Source organism: Phyllostomus hastatus, unplaced genomic scaffold (genome assembly GCF_019186645.2).
Source record: "Phyllostomus hastatus isolate PE091 unplaced genomic scaffold, TTU_PhHast_1.1 phas_contig_58, whole genome shotgun sequence".
NCBI lineage: Eukaryota > Metazoa > Chordata > Mammalia > Chiroptera > Phyllostomidae > Phyllostomus > Phyllostomus hastatus.
The window spans coordinates 54,269,684-54,282,886 of NW_025333916.1; the positions used below are offsets into that span (position 1 = coordinate 54,269,684).

Below are 13,203 nucleotides of genomic sequence, written 5' to 3' on the forward strand. Positions count from 1 at the left end.
AGGCAATGCATCAGCTTTAAAATGCCAATTTGACATCCTCGTGACTGTTTGAGGAACATACTGCTGTCACCGTTCTGCAGAGGGGGAAACTGACACTCAGAGTGGCTGGTTCCTTAAGGTCAGTGTAAGATGCAGGGCTTTCTAGGCCCTTAACATCATGTGTTTTCACACACACTGCACCATCTCCCACGGAGTCAACACACATAAAATTGGAGAATGCGCAAGCTGGGAAAGCTGCATGTGGTTCAGGTCACGCTACTTCACAGAGGTACAGACACAGCTGGGAGATCCAGGGCAGGACCGGGAAATGTCCCAAGTGACCAGCAGATTTCAGGATGAACGAGATTTAATGAATGAAGGTTGTAGCTTAGAAGGCAAGACCTACGAGAGGCTATAGAGTCGTGAAAAAAAAAAAGAATCATTCTCAAGATCCCAGAATACTATAACTAGTGAGTAGTACCTCCTTAAAACTTGAAAGAGGTGTATTTAAAACCCAGCGGAATAAAGTGCTACTTCAACCACCAGGAGGCTCAGCTCGAGTGGTGGTCAGCTCCCAGAGGTTTCCATGAGCTCAGCACGGCTTAGGACAGCGAGGCTCGACCAGTGAACCACAAGCATTTTTCAAACATGCAGCTCCTGACTGTTTAGTCAGGGGCAGGGACCCCCTTTCCCTTAGATTGTCAAACAAAAACAATGACGACAGCCAACACAATAAGAGCCATCAGTGTGAGTGCATCAAAATTATACCTATTTTTTCTCAGAGAAATTGTTGCAAGAAATACACACTTTGGTGTGCCACAGAGATTTAGTAATCGTATGTGCCAGGAGATGAAACACGGCGGAATTCACTGCCTTAGCTGAATGTTTAAGGAATTATTCCGAGTGAAAAAAGCCAGCCCCAAAATGTCGTACATTGTGTGCTTCCATTTCTAGAACTCTTTGAAGTGAAAAAAGTTTTAGAAGATTAACAGTTGCCAGAGGTCAGGAATGAGGGAGGGGGAGCGTGGGAGGGAGGCGGGTGTGGCCACAAAGGAGCAGCACTAGGGTCCTTGCGGGCACGGGACTATTCAGTGCCCTGACTGTGCTGGTGGGTAGGTGAAACTACACGTGGGATGGTAGAACTACACCTGTGTAGAAACTACACGCGTGTCCTTAGAAGTAATTACACAAACACATACATGTGAATATAGCTAAAACTGGGGACACCTGAATAAGATCTTCATCTTATTCAGAACTTTCTCCAAGTTCTGCTTCCCAACAGTCAACTGACCTTAGAACCCTCCTCCCCTTATTCCCAAATCTGTTCTGTCTTCCTTCCCTGCGAGCTGGGCCCACGGCTACCTGGCTACTCCGCTGCCTGAGTGGAACCCATGGAGCTCCATCCACATCTGCTATGGACCATACAGGGCAGTGCTCGCTCCTTTCTTTTGAGGCGCTTGTGAGCCTTACAAGGGAATGGCCTCGACAACCACCTGCCATCGTGGTATGGCCCCTGGGAGGCCTGAGTCAGTAGGAGGTTATCCAAACCTGAACATCTAGAACTCCTGAGAAGGTCTCTGCATATTTTATACGGTCAAAAATCATATTAAAATTAAGATGCTCATCCAGGCCAGAGCAAAGGTGCTTTGGCGGGGGAGCAAATGCATAGCCTTGACCTTCCAAATAACCAGACTCAGCGTTGGCAATCGGGACAGCGACCAGTCGCCCAATTCCTTTGCCAACAGGAAACATAACTTGTGGGGGTGAAATTTAAAGATATAAACCACATTCCCGCCAGCACAGTACCTTTCCCATAATGTGCCTTAAGCCATCTGAGATAAAAATGGAGTATCGCCCGCAGCCACAAAACCTGGCCATCCCTGTCATTTTCCTTTTTCAGGTGTCCTGTTAATGTCAACTTAATGGAGAGTGACAACTGTCAACAGCAACCTCCGAAGGATGCCTGTAGCGCACACACTGGACCGAGTGGATTTTCTGGGTATTCACAGAAGGCTAAAAACAGACAGGTTGAAGTCTCCCTTAGCCCACCTCGCAGAAGAAATGTTACTAACACGACACTAGCTGGCTGTGTTCGCAGAACCTTCACAAGCATAAAGTTCAGTCTGATTCACAACTAGGACCGCACTGTCCCCTTAGACACTGTTACAAAAGAGAGGAACTGGCCAGATGAGGAAGGCATTGCTATCAATAGTTCATCAGGTGGCCAACCTTTGGGCATCTCCGGGCCACACTGGAGGAAGAATTATCTTGGGCCACACATAAATAGACAAACACTAACGAAAACTGAGGTGCCAAAAAAACGTTTTAAGTAAATTTACAATTTTGTGTTGGGCCGCATTCATAGCCTCCCTGGACCACGTGCGGCCTGCGGGCCACGGGTTGGACACTCTGGAAAACAACATCCAGCATTTGCTCTAGAATCAGCCCAGCTTCACTAAGGGGATTCTTTTTTTTTTTTTTTGCTACAGTGTCACACGGCATTGACAGTGATGATGAGCTTGAAGGTCGACGCGTGCCTTGTCAATCGTGAAGGAAATCCTGCGACCATCCGAGCTCTCCTATGGAACAATTTCCATCACCTTCTGTGTGTTCAAACACCGAGGAAGTGTGGTGGCACAGGTAAAAGTGGAAGTCATGCAGAAGGCGGAACTCCCCTGAACCTTCACCAGCTCATAGTTCTGGGTGCTGATGGAGAGGCTGCTGCACAATGAGCTTCCAGCGAGCCAGCTCAGCAAAGGCAACTGCAGGGCTGACAGTGCAAGGACCCTCTCGGGGTCCTCTCGGACCTGGAAAACTTGGCTCAGCAGAACAAATGAGTTGGAACCTAAAGTTGCTTGGTGGTATTGGCAGGTGACTTATGATTCCCATTTGTAAACGTAGGCTACCCACAGCATCTACTGCAGGGCTGTGTCTGGCACAGAACCTGGTACAGAGTCAAGGCTAGATGAACGGTAACACCTCCTTCCCTGAAGCCCATATCCTCCTCTCAAAATCCCCCCAGTCTGTCTCTTCTACTGCCTACCTGATCCTCTGGCCCCTCTCCTTCCTCCTCTCCTCACTCTCTCAGTACCATCCCCATTGGCCTTGTTCTGATTTCTCGAACGTGCCCTGCTCTTTGCCACGCCGGGCCTGTGTCTGTGCTGGCTGTGCTGCCCGGGACGCTCTCCCTGCTCCTTCATCTTGCTGACTGCTAGTCCTCCTTCAGGTCTCGGCTCAGATGTTCTCTCCCCACCCCTCTATTCACAGGATACATACCCCACACACATGCTCCCACCCCAGTCTGCAGGCCCTTGCGGAGCACTAACCACACTTAGAAACTTTACATCTGCACGTTTTCCCATGAACGTCAATCTCCACCACTAGACTGTAAGTACTTTGAAGGCAGGGACCACAATTGAGGGCAGTGGCTGCATCTGTTTTTTGTATTCTTCACTTTTCATTTCAAAATAATTTCAGATGTATAAAATACCTGCAAAACTAGTAAAAAGTTACCATAAACTTTCCCCTGGCATCCCCATATGTTGCCACCTTACCTAAGCACAACGCGACTGTCCAGGCCAGAAAACTGACACTAATATACAAAACTGTTACCAAACAAGTAAGGCCGAGAGATAAAAAGAATTGGAGGCTGTAAGGTGCACTGTGAAGGACACGAAGAGGCTGCCGAGACAGACAGAGTGTGGGAGGAGAAGGTATTTTAGCAGGACGACCAGGAAGAAACACTTTGAGGGAGTGGCATGTATTCGGGGACTCAGATGATGAGAAACATGTGAAGACACAGAGGGAGAACATTCCAGACAGTGAGAAGAGCAAGAATGAAATTCCGATAACAGGAACCAGCGTAGGGGTCCCAGGAGCTAGCAGAGAGATCGGCTGGGACGTGGTGAACATGGGGCAAACGGCATAAGAGACGACCCTGAACAGACAGGGCGAGGTACGCGGCCTGGAGAGACGGCCACCGAGGAAGTGCATTAGAAATGACATGATCGTCTCAGCCTCTCCTCTCTCGCACTGAAGATGCCAATAAAGATGTTCACTCCCGCTATTTTCAAACACCATGTTCTTCCCTGGGCCTCCTCAAATTCTGCCAAGGCCCAAACACTGCTCTTTACCTACCGCGGGTTCCAGTATAGAAGCCCAGGCGGTGCGTCATTGTCGCGCGTCTGCAGGCCCTCCGTCTGCCTTTCATGACCGCGGCACTTTTGAAGAGGCCTGGCCGGTTATTCTGTACAACAATAACCCTCCGCTGGGGCTTGTCCACTTTCTTCAGGGTTACACCAGATTATGCGTTTGGGGCAAAAATAGCACAGACATGAAATCATGCCCTTTTCCGTGCATCCCGTCCAGGGGTGAACGGTATCCATGTGTCTCATTGTTGACAAAGCTGACTTTTGTCACTCGATTAGGGTGGTTTCTCAGCTGTAAAGTTACTGTTTTTCCCTTGGTAATTAATAACTATTTTGTGAGGAGACACTTTGAAGTCATGAAAATATCTTGTTTCTCATCATACTTTCACCCACTAATGTTAGCAAAACTGGTGATTCTTGCCGCCAACAACTATTGCTCTGACAAAGAATGATTTTCTATTTCCATGATTCCATCTACACTTAAGAGTTAGAATTTTACTGTAAGCAAAAGTCTGTCCCTTTGCCGCCTTTTAAAAAAATATCTATTTATAACCATTTGGACTTACAAGTATTTATTTAAATCCATCATGAAAATAATATATAAAAATAAAGAAAACAAATGCTATCTAAAAAAATGTGATAGAAAGTGCAGTGCATACAAGCCAAATGTCCTCTACCGTAATCCCAACCATTTGACACTGGAAAGGCTCTTACACTCTCTGTGGCTAATTTCTCAACTCTGAAATGGCATTAAACTTGTATGTCCTTGTCACTTTCCAGGGCTGTTATGGTGATCCCAAGCCAAAACAATTATGAAAAGTTCTGTGTTCATGTCAAGAACCAGTAACTGATACTACTTCAGACTTCTTAAAGATCTGAATTTAAAAAAAAAACAAAACTCCTGAAGGCTCAACCAACCTATTAAATTACTGGTAATTTAAATCCACCTTTTGCTCCTTCACTTAGGTCTACACTCCAGCATCATCATAAAGAAAGCTGGAGAATCTCATGTACAGGTGACCCTGAATCCTGTTTCTGCCACCAGAGCACAGAGTCAAGGAGATGAGGCTACAGGTTCGATCCCATCCCAAACCACTGCAGAGGCTCACCCTGCCTCTAATCCCAAATCCTGAAGTCTTCCTGCCACTGCCTCTCTTTATGGAAAGCAAACATGCATGAAGTATCTACCATGCGCTAGTCACTGTCCTAGAAGATGAGAAACAGCGGCGAGCAATACCGACATGGTCCCTGGCCTCAAGGAGCTTGACTCTCATTGCAGAGACTTACCACAAACAAGTGAGGCCACCCAAGTGATAAAAAGAATTGGAGGTTGTAAGGTGCACTGTGCAAGACACGAAGAGGCTGCCGAGACAGACAGAGTGTGGGAGGAGAAGGTATGTTAGCTGGGCGATCAGGAAGAAACACTTCGACGGAGTGACATGTATGTGGGGACTCAGATGATGAGAAACATGTGAAGACACAGAGGGAGAACATTCCAGACAGTGAGAAGAGCAAGAATGAAATTCCGATAACAGGAACCAGCGTAGGGGTCCCAGGAGCTAGCAGAGAGATCGGCTGGGACGTGGTGAACATGGGGCAAACGGCATAAGAGACGACCCTGAACAGACAGGGCCAGGTACGCGGCCTGGAGAGACGGCCACCGAGGAAGTGTATTAGAAATGACGTGATCATCTTGGCCTCTCCTCTCTCGCACTGAAGATGCCAATAAAGATTTTCACTCCCACCATTTTCAAACGCCATGTTCTTCCCCTGTGCTCTTCCTCTAAGGCCCAGACAGTGTCCTTACAGCCGAATCACAGCCTGCCGAGTAACTCACGGCCCTGCACAATTTATTCCCAGAAGCCTGAACCTTCTCTCCCTTCCAACCACTCCCTCCAGCCTCTCCATCCAAAGCAACAGGGAACTTTCCAAAGCGCTTTGTTACTGATTCGTCTCAGGACAGTGACCTTTAGTGACTTGGCTGTGCTGCTAGATAGCATTCCATTTTTACAGCTGACTTAACTGTTTCTGCTTCCTTTTTTCAATTATTCTGAGACACATGGAACACTTTGGACCCACAAGCGGCTCAGGAAATTCTAAATTAAAGTGCCTGCTGAGCTGCAGCTGGCCCCGCCAGGCTCCAGGACCCGGGGGCCGTGCCGCACAAGCACACACTGGTCTCTTCAAAACACACCGCGGGCGCTGAGCACCCTCCCTGCCATCTCGCTCTCCTCTAGGAAAGCACAGAACTACGTCAACAGATGCACAAACAATGTCCTCCCTCGCAAGAGGCACAATGCAAAATAAACGCCGTTAAACGAATATCCACATTGCCTCCCTCAAAGCTCTTCAAGTCTCCTCTTTGAAAACGCACCCAGAGCTGGAATTGCAGAATTTTTTCAAATGCGGAGGAACGGTTACTACTACTTCAACACAGAGAATACAACGGGAGCACGAGCTTAGCCTCGGGAGCTTAGCCTGAGTTCTGAGCACAGAATGAGGTCTCCGTGCAGAGTTTTAAAGCTAAATTGCACTAGTTCTCAGGAACTCCGGAGAGAACTCAGCTTACTTGACTTCTCTCTGCCTCAGTTTCTTCATCTGTAAATTAGGAACACATCGGTATTTATCTTGTGGAATCATTATACGCATGAAATGATGCCAAAAACACCTGTAACAGCAGTTGGCACACTGTAAAAATTAATAAATGTTATCTAATACTATTAGTAACTGATCAAATGAGCAAAACCTGCCTGGAAACCCTGCCATACTCACCGTCAGGTACTAGCACAGGCAGCCTCAGGGCTCGGGGAGGTGAGCGCAGGTCTCCACATAAGCCCCGGTTACACAGACTACCCCAGAGAGAGGAAAAGCCTTCAAGTGCTTCTCCAAGGCAAGCTTCACATGGGCGGCGATAAAAGCTCAGGGATGAGAACACGTACATAGAGGAGTGAAAGCAGGTTATGCAAAGGAAGTCACAGAATCTTCTTTGCCGCGGATCTGCCTCTTGCAGAGGCGGAAGAGTCTGCAATGCCGAGCCCTGGGGTTCAGCCGAGGGCGTGCGTGAGTGGACAAGTTACCGTAGGTGTCAGTGGTGCCACCGGCGGGGAAAGGAGTCGGTGAGGTTGGACAGTGTAAAGAATGAAGGCAAGGCCAAGTCCCAGATCACTCAAGTAGATGAAAAACTGTGATTGCTCATGGAATAAACTGTCAGAAATGAGCCAGTGTGGCCTCTCCGTTCAGACCTCACCACCCTGGAGCCCACGGACTGCCTCTCGGACAAAGAGACGGGTCCAGATGAGATAAGCTGACACAACATCCTCCCGGGGCTGAGCGCCGGGCCCTTGGCTCACTCGGCCCGACATCTGGTCTCGGGACTGGCACGCTGCCTGGACCACCGGGCTGGGTCAACAGCAATTCAGGTCGTGGCGGAACGGGGGGTCTGTTCTAGGCTGGACTCCATGTAGCTCGGCCTCATTTTAAAATGATTGGGGGACTTGGTAGGAATTCCTATCTTGATTTTAAACAAATACGAGTCAAATACCCCAAATTCCACCCTGGTTTTGTAATTGTGGAAGGCATGAAATCTGGGGTCTTATGGCTCCGAACTGATGCTTCTGACACTCAGGAGATGCTTCCCACTGAGTCCTTCTTAGGGTCTGATTCATAGTGCAAAAGGCTACAAAGGGACCCATCAGTGTGACCGAAAGGGCCAATCAGGGAACCATTCTTGCACCCCTCAGCGGTTCTGCTCTATCAGGAGTTATTGTGTGGGGACGTGGCCAGTCGGCGGCAGCAGCGAGAGCGGGGAGTTCGTTGCTGAGGAAATCAAGGTCTAGGGAGGCAAAACACAGAACCAAGTAAACAGAAACCACTGGCGTACAAAGTAATGTCCTCGTTAGTTCTCACAAGAGCTTTTTGAACACACGGACTTGAAGCTACAACTCTTTCTTGTTTATTCTAAAGCACCTTTGATCCTCCAGACTCCAAGAGGCATCACAAACCGGGATCTGGAAATGGACTCAACATGGGAGTTTGATTTATAGGGAGAGCCTGCTTTCCTTCACAGAGGGGTCATGTGGCTCCCAAATATAGTCCCGATGCCCAGATAAATTAGGAGACAGCAAGAAAAAAAGAAGAATCAGGGGAAGAAGCTAAAAAGAGTGAAAAATAATGAGGCCAGTTTAAAGGCCGTCACTGTCTTCTGTCTTCACTGCTATGTTTGCTCCTTGAACTTGGCTCCAGTTCTAGCCATTTGGAGGGGAAATGTGATTAGTTCTTCCAGTCAGACTGTTTATATGACAAAAGCCCGCTCGGGTCAACAGAAGCAAATACGAAGCTATTTCTGAGACCTAAAAAAAATTGCTAGGGCCCAATCATTCCGGTTATTATCATTCAGAATAAGAATCTCAGAATCTACTATAATCTGACAAGGAATTCCTTTCCAGTGTGACAGCGTGGTCCCCTTGGTTGGATACCTGTCCTCCAGGTAGAGACCAGAGGCACAGGTGTGAGTTTTGGTTGGGATACCACGTGTTTGTATCTGAATGACGGATAAAGTAATGGCCAATGGCTGGTTATATGTCTAAAGGATGGGAAAAGCCCCTTCAAAAATGTCAAGTGAGTAATTAACCATTCTCAGAGTCTACTGACTTGCAAAAGCTTTTTGTTTTTGTTTTTGTTTTTTTTAACTCCAGGCATGAGCTGGTTACAAACTCCTGTATCTGTGTCTGTACATGAACTTGACTCAGCCACAGACTTGAAGCTGCCAGCTCCAGTGTGTGTATGTAAATGAGATGCACATGCTGGCCGTAGGTCATGTCATCTGTGTCCGTGAACTTTGCCAGTCTGTTAGGGTGCTTCTGTGTAACAGATGGCTCTCAAAGATTACCTCTGAGTTGTCAACATGAAATAGACATCGGTTACTTCAGTTAAAAGTGGTGAATCAGATGGGTGGTTGAGGCTGCCCCGAGAGCAACAGTGCATTGTGCGTATGCGTGCACAAGATAATGGGACGTGGTTTTGTTTGTTAACGAAAAAGGGAATGCATCTTACCATAAAATATCCGGCTGTGCCCGAATGTGAAAAAAAGATGACAAAAGTCAAAAATCTTCATGGGAACAGGATGGAGAGGGTTTGAAGAAAAGAAAAATTTTAGTTGCCTTCGTTTATAAAACCTGCAAATGTAAAAGTCTGAAAGGAGCCCTGGCTGGATGGTTCAGTGGGTTGGAGCCTTGTCCTGTATACCAAAACGGTTGTGGGTTTGATTCCCAGTCGGGGCACATGCCTGGGTTATGGGTTTGAACTTCAGTGAGGGCATGTGTGGGAGGCAACCCTCCCGCCCGTGTCTCAGTCTCCCCCTCCGCCTTCCTCTCTCTCTAAGTCAAAACACACATCCTCCAGTGAGGAATACGTATGTACATGCATACATACGCACATACATATTTTCAAGCAAAGAGTTTGAGAGAAGAAATTTGTTTAAAATTTTGACAAATCTGGTTCAATTTTCACTTAAAAAACACTTATGATTTTCTTACTGCCAAATATTACATTAATATAAAATTAGGAATGTGGTTTTCTTTCCACCAAAATGATAAATTAGTCTTGGACCATTCAGTCTGCTGTTAGCAAGAGGCCGTCAACATTATTCTTTGTTTTCTGCATAATTTGTCCAGATAACAAAGAGCTGGCTAATCACCAGAATAATTTTGTGCTTCGTGCTAACTGCGTGGCCTTGATTTTCAGAAAACAAAGACCCGAGTGCTAAAAGACTGAAGCTCCTTACAATGACATTATTTTCACACATTTACTTTTAGATACGCGGTTCTTGTCCATGTAAACAGGTAGCTGAGCGAAGCCGTCCATTGTTGCTGGGAGCTTAGGTTTCCGTCGGAAAAACAGTGTCTGCTTTCTTTTGATAGCTCTTTTCAAGACAAGACCCTCAATTCAGAAAAAAAACATTACTGCCCAAGTAATTTTAAGCGTCACATCATAACATTACAAAACTTTCTATATGGCGAAAATGCCCCCAGCTGGCTGATTTGTCCCAACACACTCTCTGGACCCTCCAGCGCAGGAGGCGGGCAGAGAATAACCAGGCTCGCTCAGCACGCCCTGTATTCCTAAACGAGGTCAGCACCCTCCTAAGGGCTGCCCTGGTCACAGGGAGAGTGGCCCAATCGGGAAGAGAAGCAGCAGCGTTCTTCTGCACAAGTAGGACGTTTCTAGTGTTATTAGCTGTGACATAGTACGAACTACACATTTGGTCTCTGCCTCTGGTTCCTGACACAGAGCTCCTAAAACTCTCGTGTCCCGAATGAAGGAGGTTATAGAAGCATCTCTCACAGAGCTCCTACATCCCTTGGAATGTCCAGGGAATTTCCTTGGACACAACGCCCTTGGAATGCGCGAGAGGAACATCTTTGTTTTCTAATGAGGAGACTATCGGTGGGCTCCTGGACAGCTTCAGGATGAGGACTACCCACAAGAAGACCGAGCCATGATTAGGAACTTGGAAGTTTCAGCCTCACCCCATCCTCCAGGGAGGGGACAGGGGCTGAAGTTATTATCATGTGCCAGAGGGTGCACGAGGGCTCTATTCAATTGTTTTCCTACTGGTCCGCATCCCCTCTGCGGTCATCCATAGGAGGCTCCTGACTTCCCCTCATGCTCACCCAAAGCCTTCGCTTGAGGCCAGGGCCAGAAATCGGGGCTTTGTGGAGGCCAGTCTCAGAGTCTCAGTGAGAGCAACTGCACCAGGTATCCCTAATTATTCAGACTACAAGGTCTAGGCTGCTGGCTTCTCAGCACATGCTGGCACTGCCCGGGCAGCCGTCAGGTCCCCTTCGCATCCAGCAGCAGAAAATGTCATAAGGCAGACAGCTCACTCAAGACTCAGCAAGGCAGGAATGATTTGTGGACAGCAATCAATTGTGTTTATTTTCCTAAAAAAATATAGTGTTGGTAATGTTTTCTGAAATACCACATTTTTACATAGGCATCTGAAAACTCCCTTTGTCTTTCTCGTCACTGCCTCTCCGACCCTCAGTGTGGTAAATCACGCAACTGCAAACTGAAATGACCTACTTACGAAGGGGCAGCTGGTTCGCATGGCTCAGAATTCCACAGTTTCTGCTGAGACTGCTTACTTTGCATGGTGAAAGAGTTACTTGCATAGAGTTACTGAAAATCAGTCCCTTTTATTTTCAGAGATATAATTAGAGAAATTGATTACTAAATTTAGGCTATAGCGGGAGTATCATACCTGAGTTACACCCATTTTATCCAGTATGGCAAGCCCGCTCCTTAGTAACAAAGGTCGAGCGGCATTTGTGGACCTACTGACTGTCTACAGACCACCCTGGGAAATTGGTGTGTATCTACTCTGTAGCTTACAGGTTGCAGAGTTACAGGCAGGAAGGAGGGTCACTTCCTGGCGGTCTTGAAACGTTAGTAATTTGGGGGTACCTTGAGAAGAGAATCCACACGCGGTTTTAGGCATTTGAGTGTGAAACCTGGATGGAGATGAACTTCTTAATTTTGTTTCTCTTGTTTTGGAAAAAATAAGCCTATGAGAATGATTCAAACAAACGTCTGGGGAAGCGGTCTTTAGAGTCGAGGTTTTTTGAGATGAAATCCCAGACTCTTTACAAGCTCTCCAGACCAAAGCTAATTCTCCGGCTTCTGCAGTGGTTCTGCTTCTTCTGGGGGTAGATGTACAGGCTGCACAGAATGTGTCATGTGGAATGTGTTATACATGTTGCTCCTCTGGAAGTGAAGCAGGCAAAGAACACAAAACATAAGGACACCAGCCCTTTGTTTGTGATCAGAAATAATCTGAGGGGACTGCTAATGCCCATACAAAGGACTCTTAAGAAAGAAAAATTACCCAAAACTCAAAGAGCAAAAAGATAACTGGGTAATGTGTTATCTTGCAGGGAGTTGCCCAACCAGCCCACCCGGGCTCCCAGGACTCTCCAGGCGCCAGATGTGATGTTGTTTGACTTACTCTTCACCACCGATAAGGACTCCAGTGTTTCACAGACCTGGAAATAGATGCTCATTTGCAGAGAGTTTATAAGCTACAAATGCTTTTTGTGCACTACACAAGATAACGCCAAAGGGTGCGGTTTATTGCCTCGGAGGAAACTGGCCCGTGGTGCATCTAACTTAGCAACCGCAGTGCCTTCTTGACTGCGGCTTGTTCTCCCTCGTCTTTCCTCACTGGCTTGAGGCCCACCAGTTCCTCGCGTCCTCCTGGGAACCTGCACTGTCGCCCTGCCGGTCCCTTCATGACAGCTGTCATTAAAACCTGACGGACGCTCGCCATAATTTCTATCAGACTTGAGCTTTTTTTACGCATTAAAAATTATATTTTGATATAATTGAACAAAGGAACACACTCAGTCACAAAAAAAATTAATTTAAAGTAACTGAAGTAATTTACTTGTAATAATGAAACATCGTGACAAGGATCCATCTCTTAAACTCATCGCATCTCTCCAAAATTCACCTGAAAATTCCTCCCTGGCCCAAGTTCAAAGGCTACAGAGTCTTCCTCACTGTCACCTCTCTTCTGGTTCTACCACATACAAGCTCCTGTCCAGAGAACTGGTCCAGCAGGACTAAACTCTACTCAGAGCACGGGAGAGACTCACCAAGCTTGCCAAAACAGAATCTTTATTTTACTGGTGTGGGGAGAAGAAAAATCTAAGGACATGCGCACAATTACAGTCTCGGTAACACCACAGAGTTAAAGAAACTATGGATTTTTATGGGTTGGGAAGTCGGGTGTAAGTAGAGATGAAGAAAGAAATTCCATCACTTTTTGGTTCTTCTTTTGTGTGTGTCACAGGAGAGAGGTGCTGTTGGTTGTCCTATGTCCTGGCATCACGGAGCTTTGTGCGGTCTCTGTTTCCTTGCTGAGGGCGTGCCAGACAGGCGTGGTGGATGGGCCATGAGGAGGAAGAGAGGCGCCCATTTTCTGCAGGTCCATCAAAAAGGTGAAAATCTGGGGTTCAAGCAGGCAATGGTTTCAAATGGATAAAAACAAAATGTGCACCCCTCCCTTGCTACTTTT

The 13,203-nt window shown here is 47.0% G+C and overlaps 1 protein-coding gene across 1 annotated transcript in view; it reads right to left on the bottom strand.

Annotated features, from left to right (window-relative positions):
- The window catches only part of ADAMTS12 (ADAM metallopeptidase with thrombospondin type 1 motif 12), a 206,474-nt gene that overhangs the window by 103,398 nt on the left and 89,873 nt on the right, over positions 1–13,203 (bottom strand). The gene's annotated exons all lie outside the window — the stretch shown is intronic.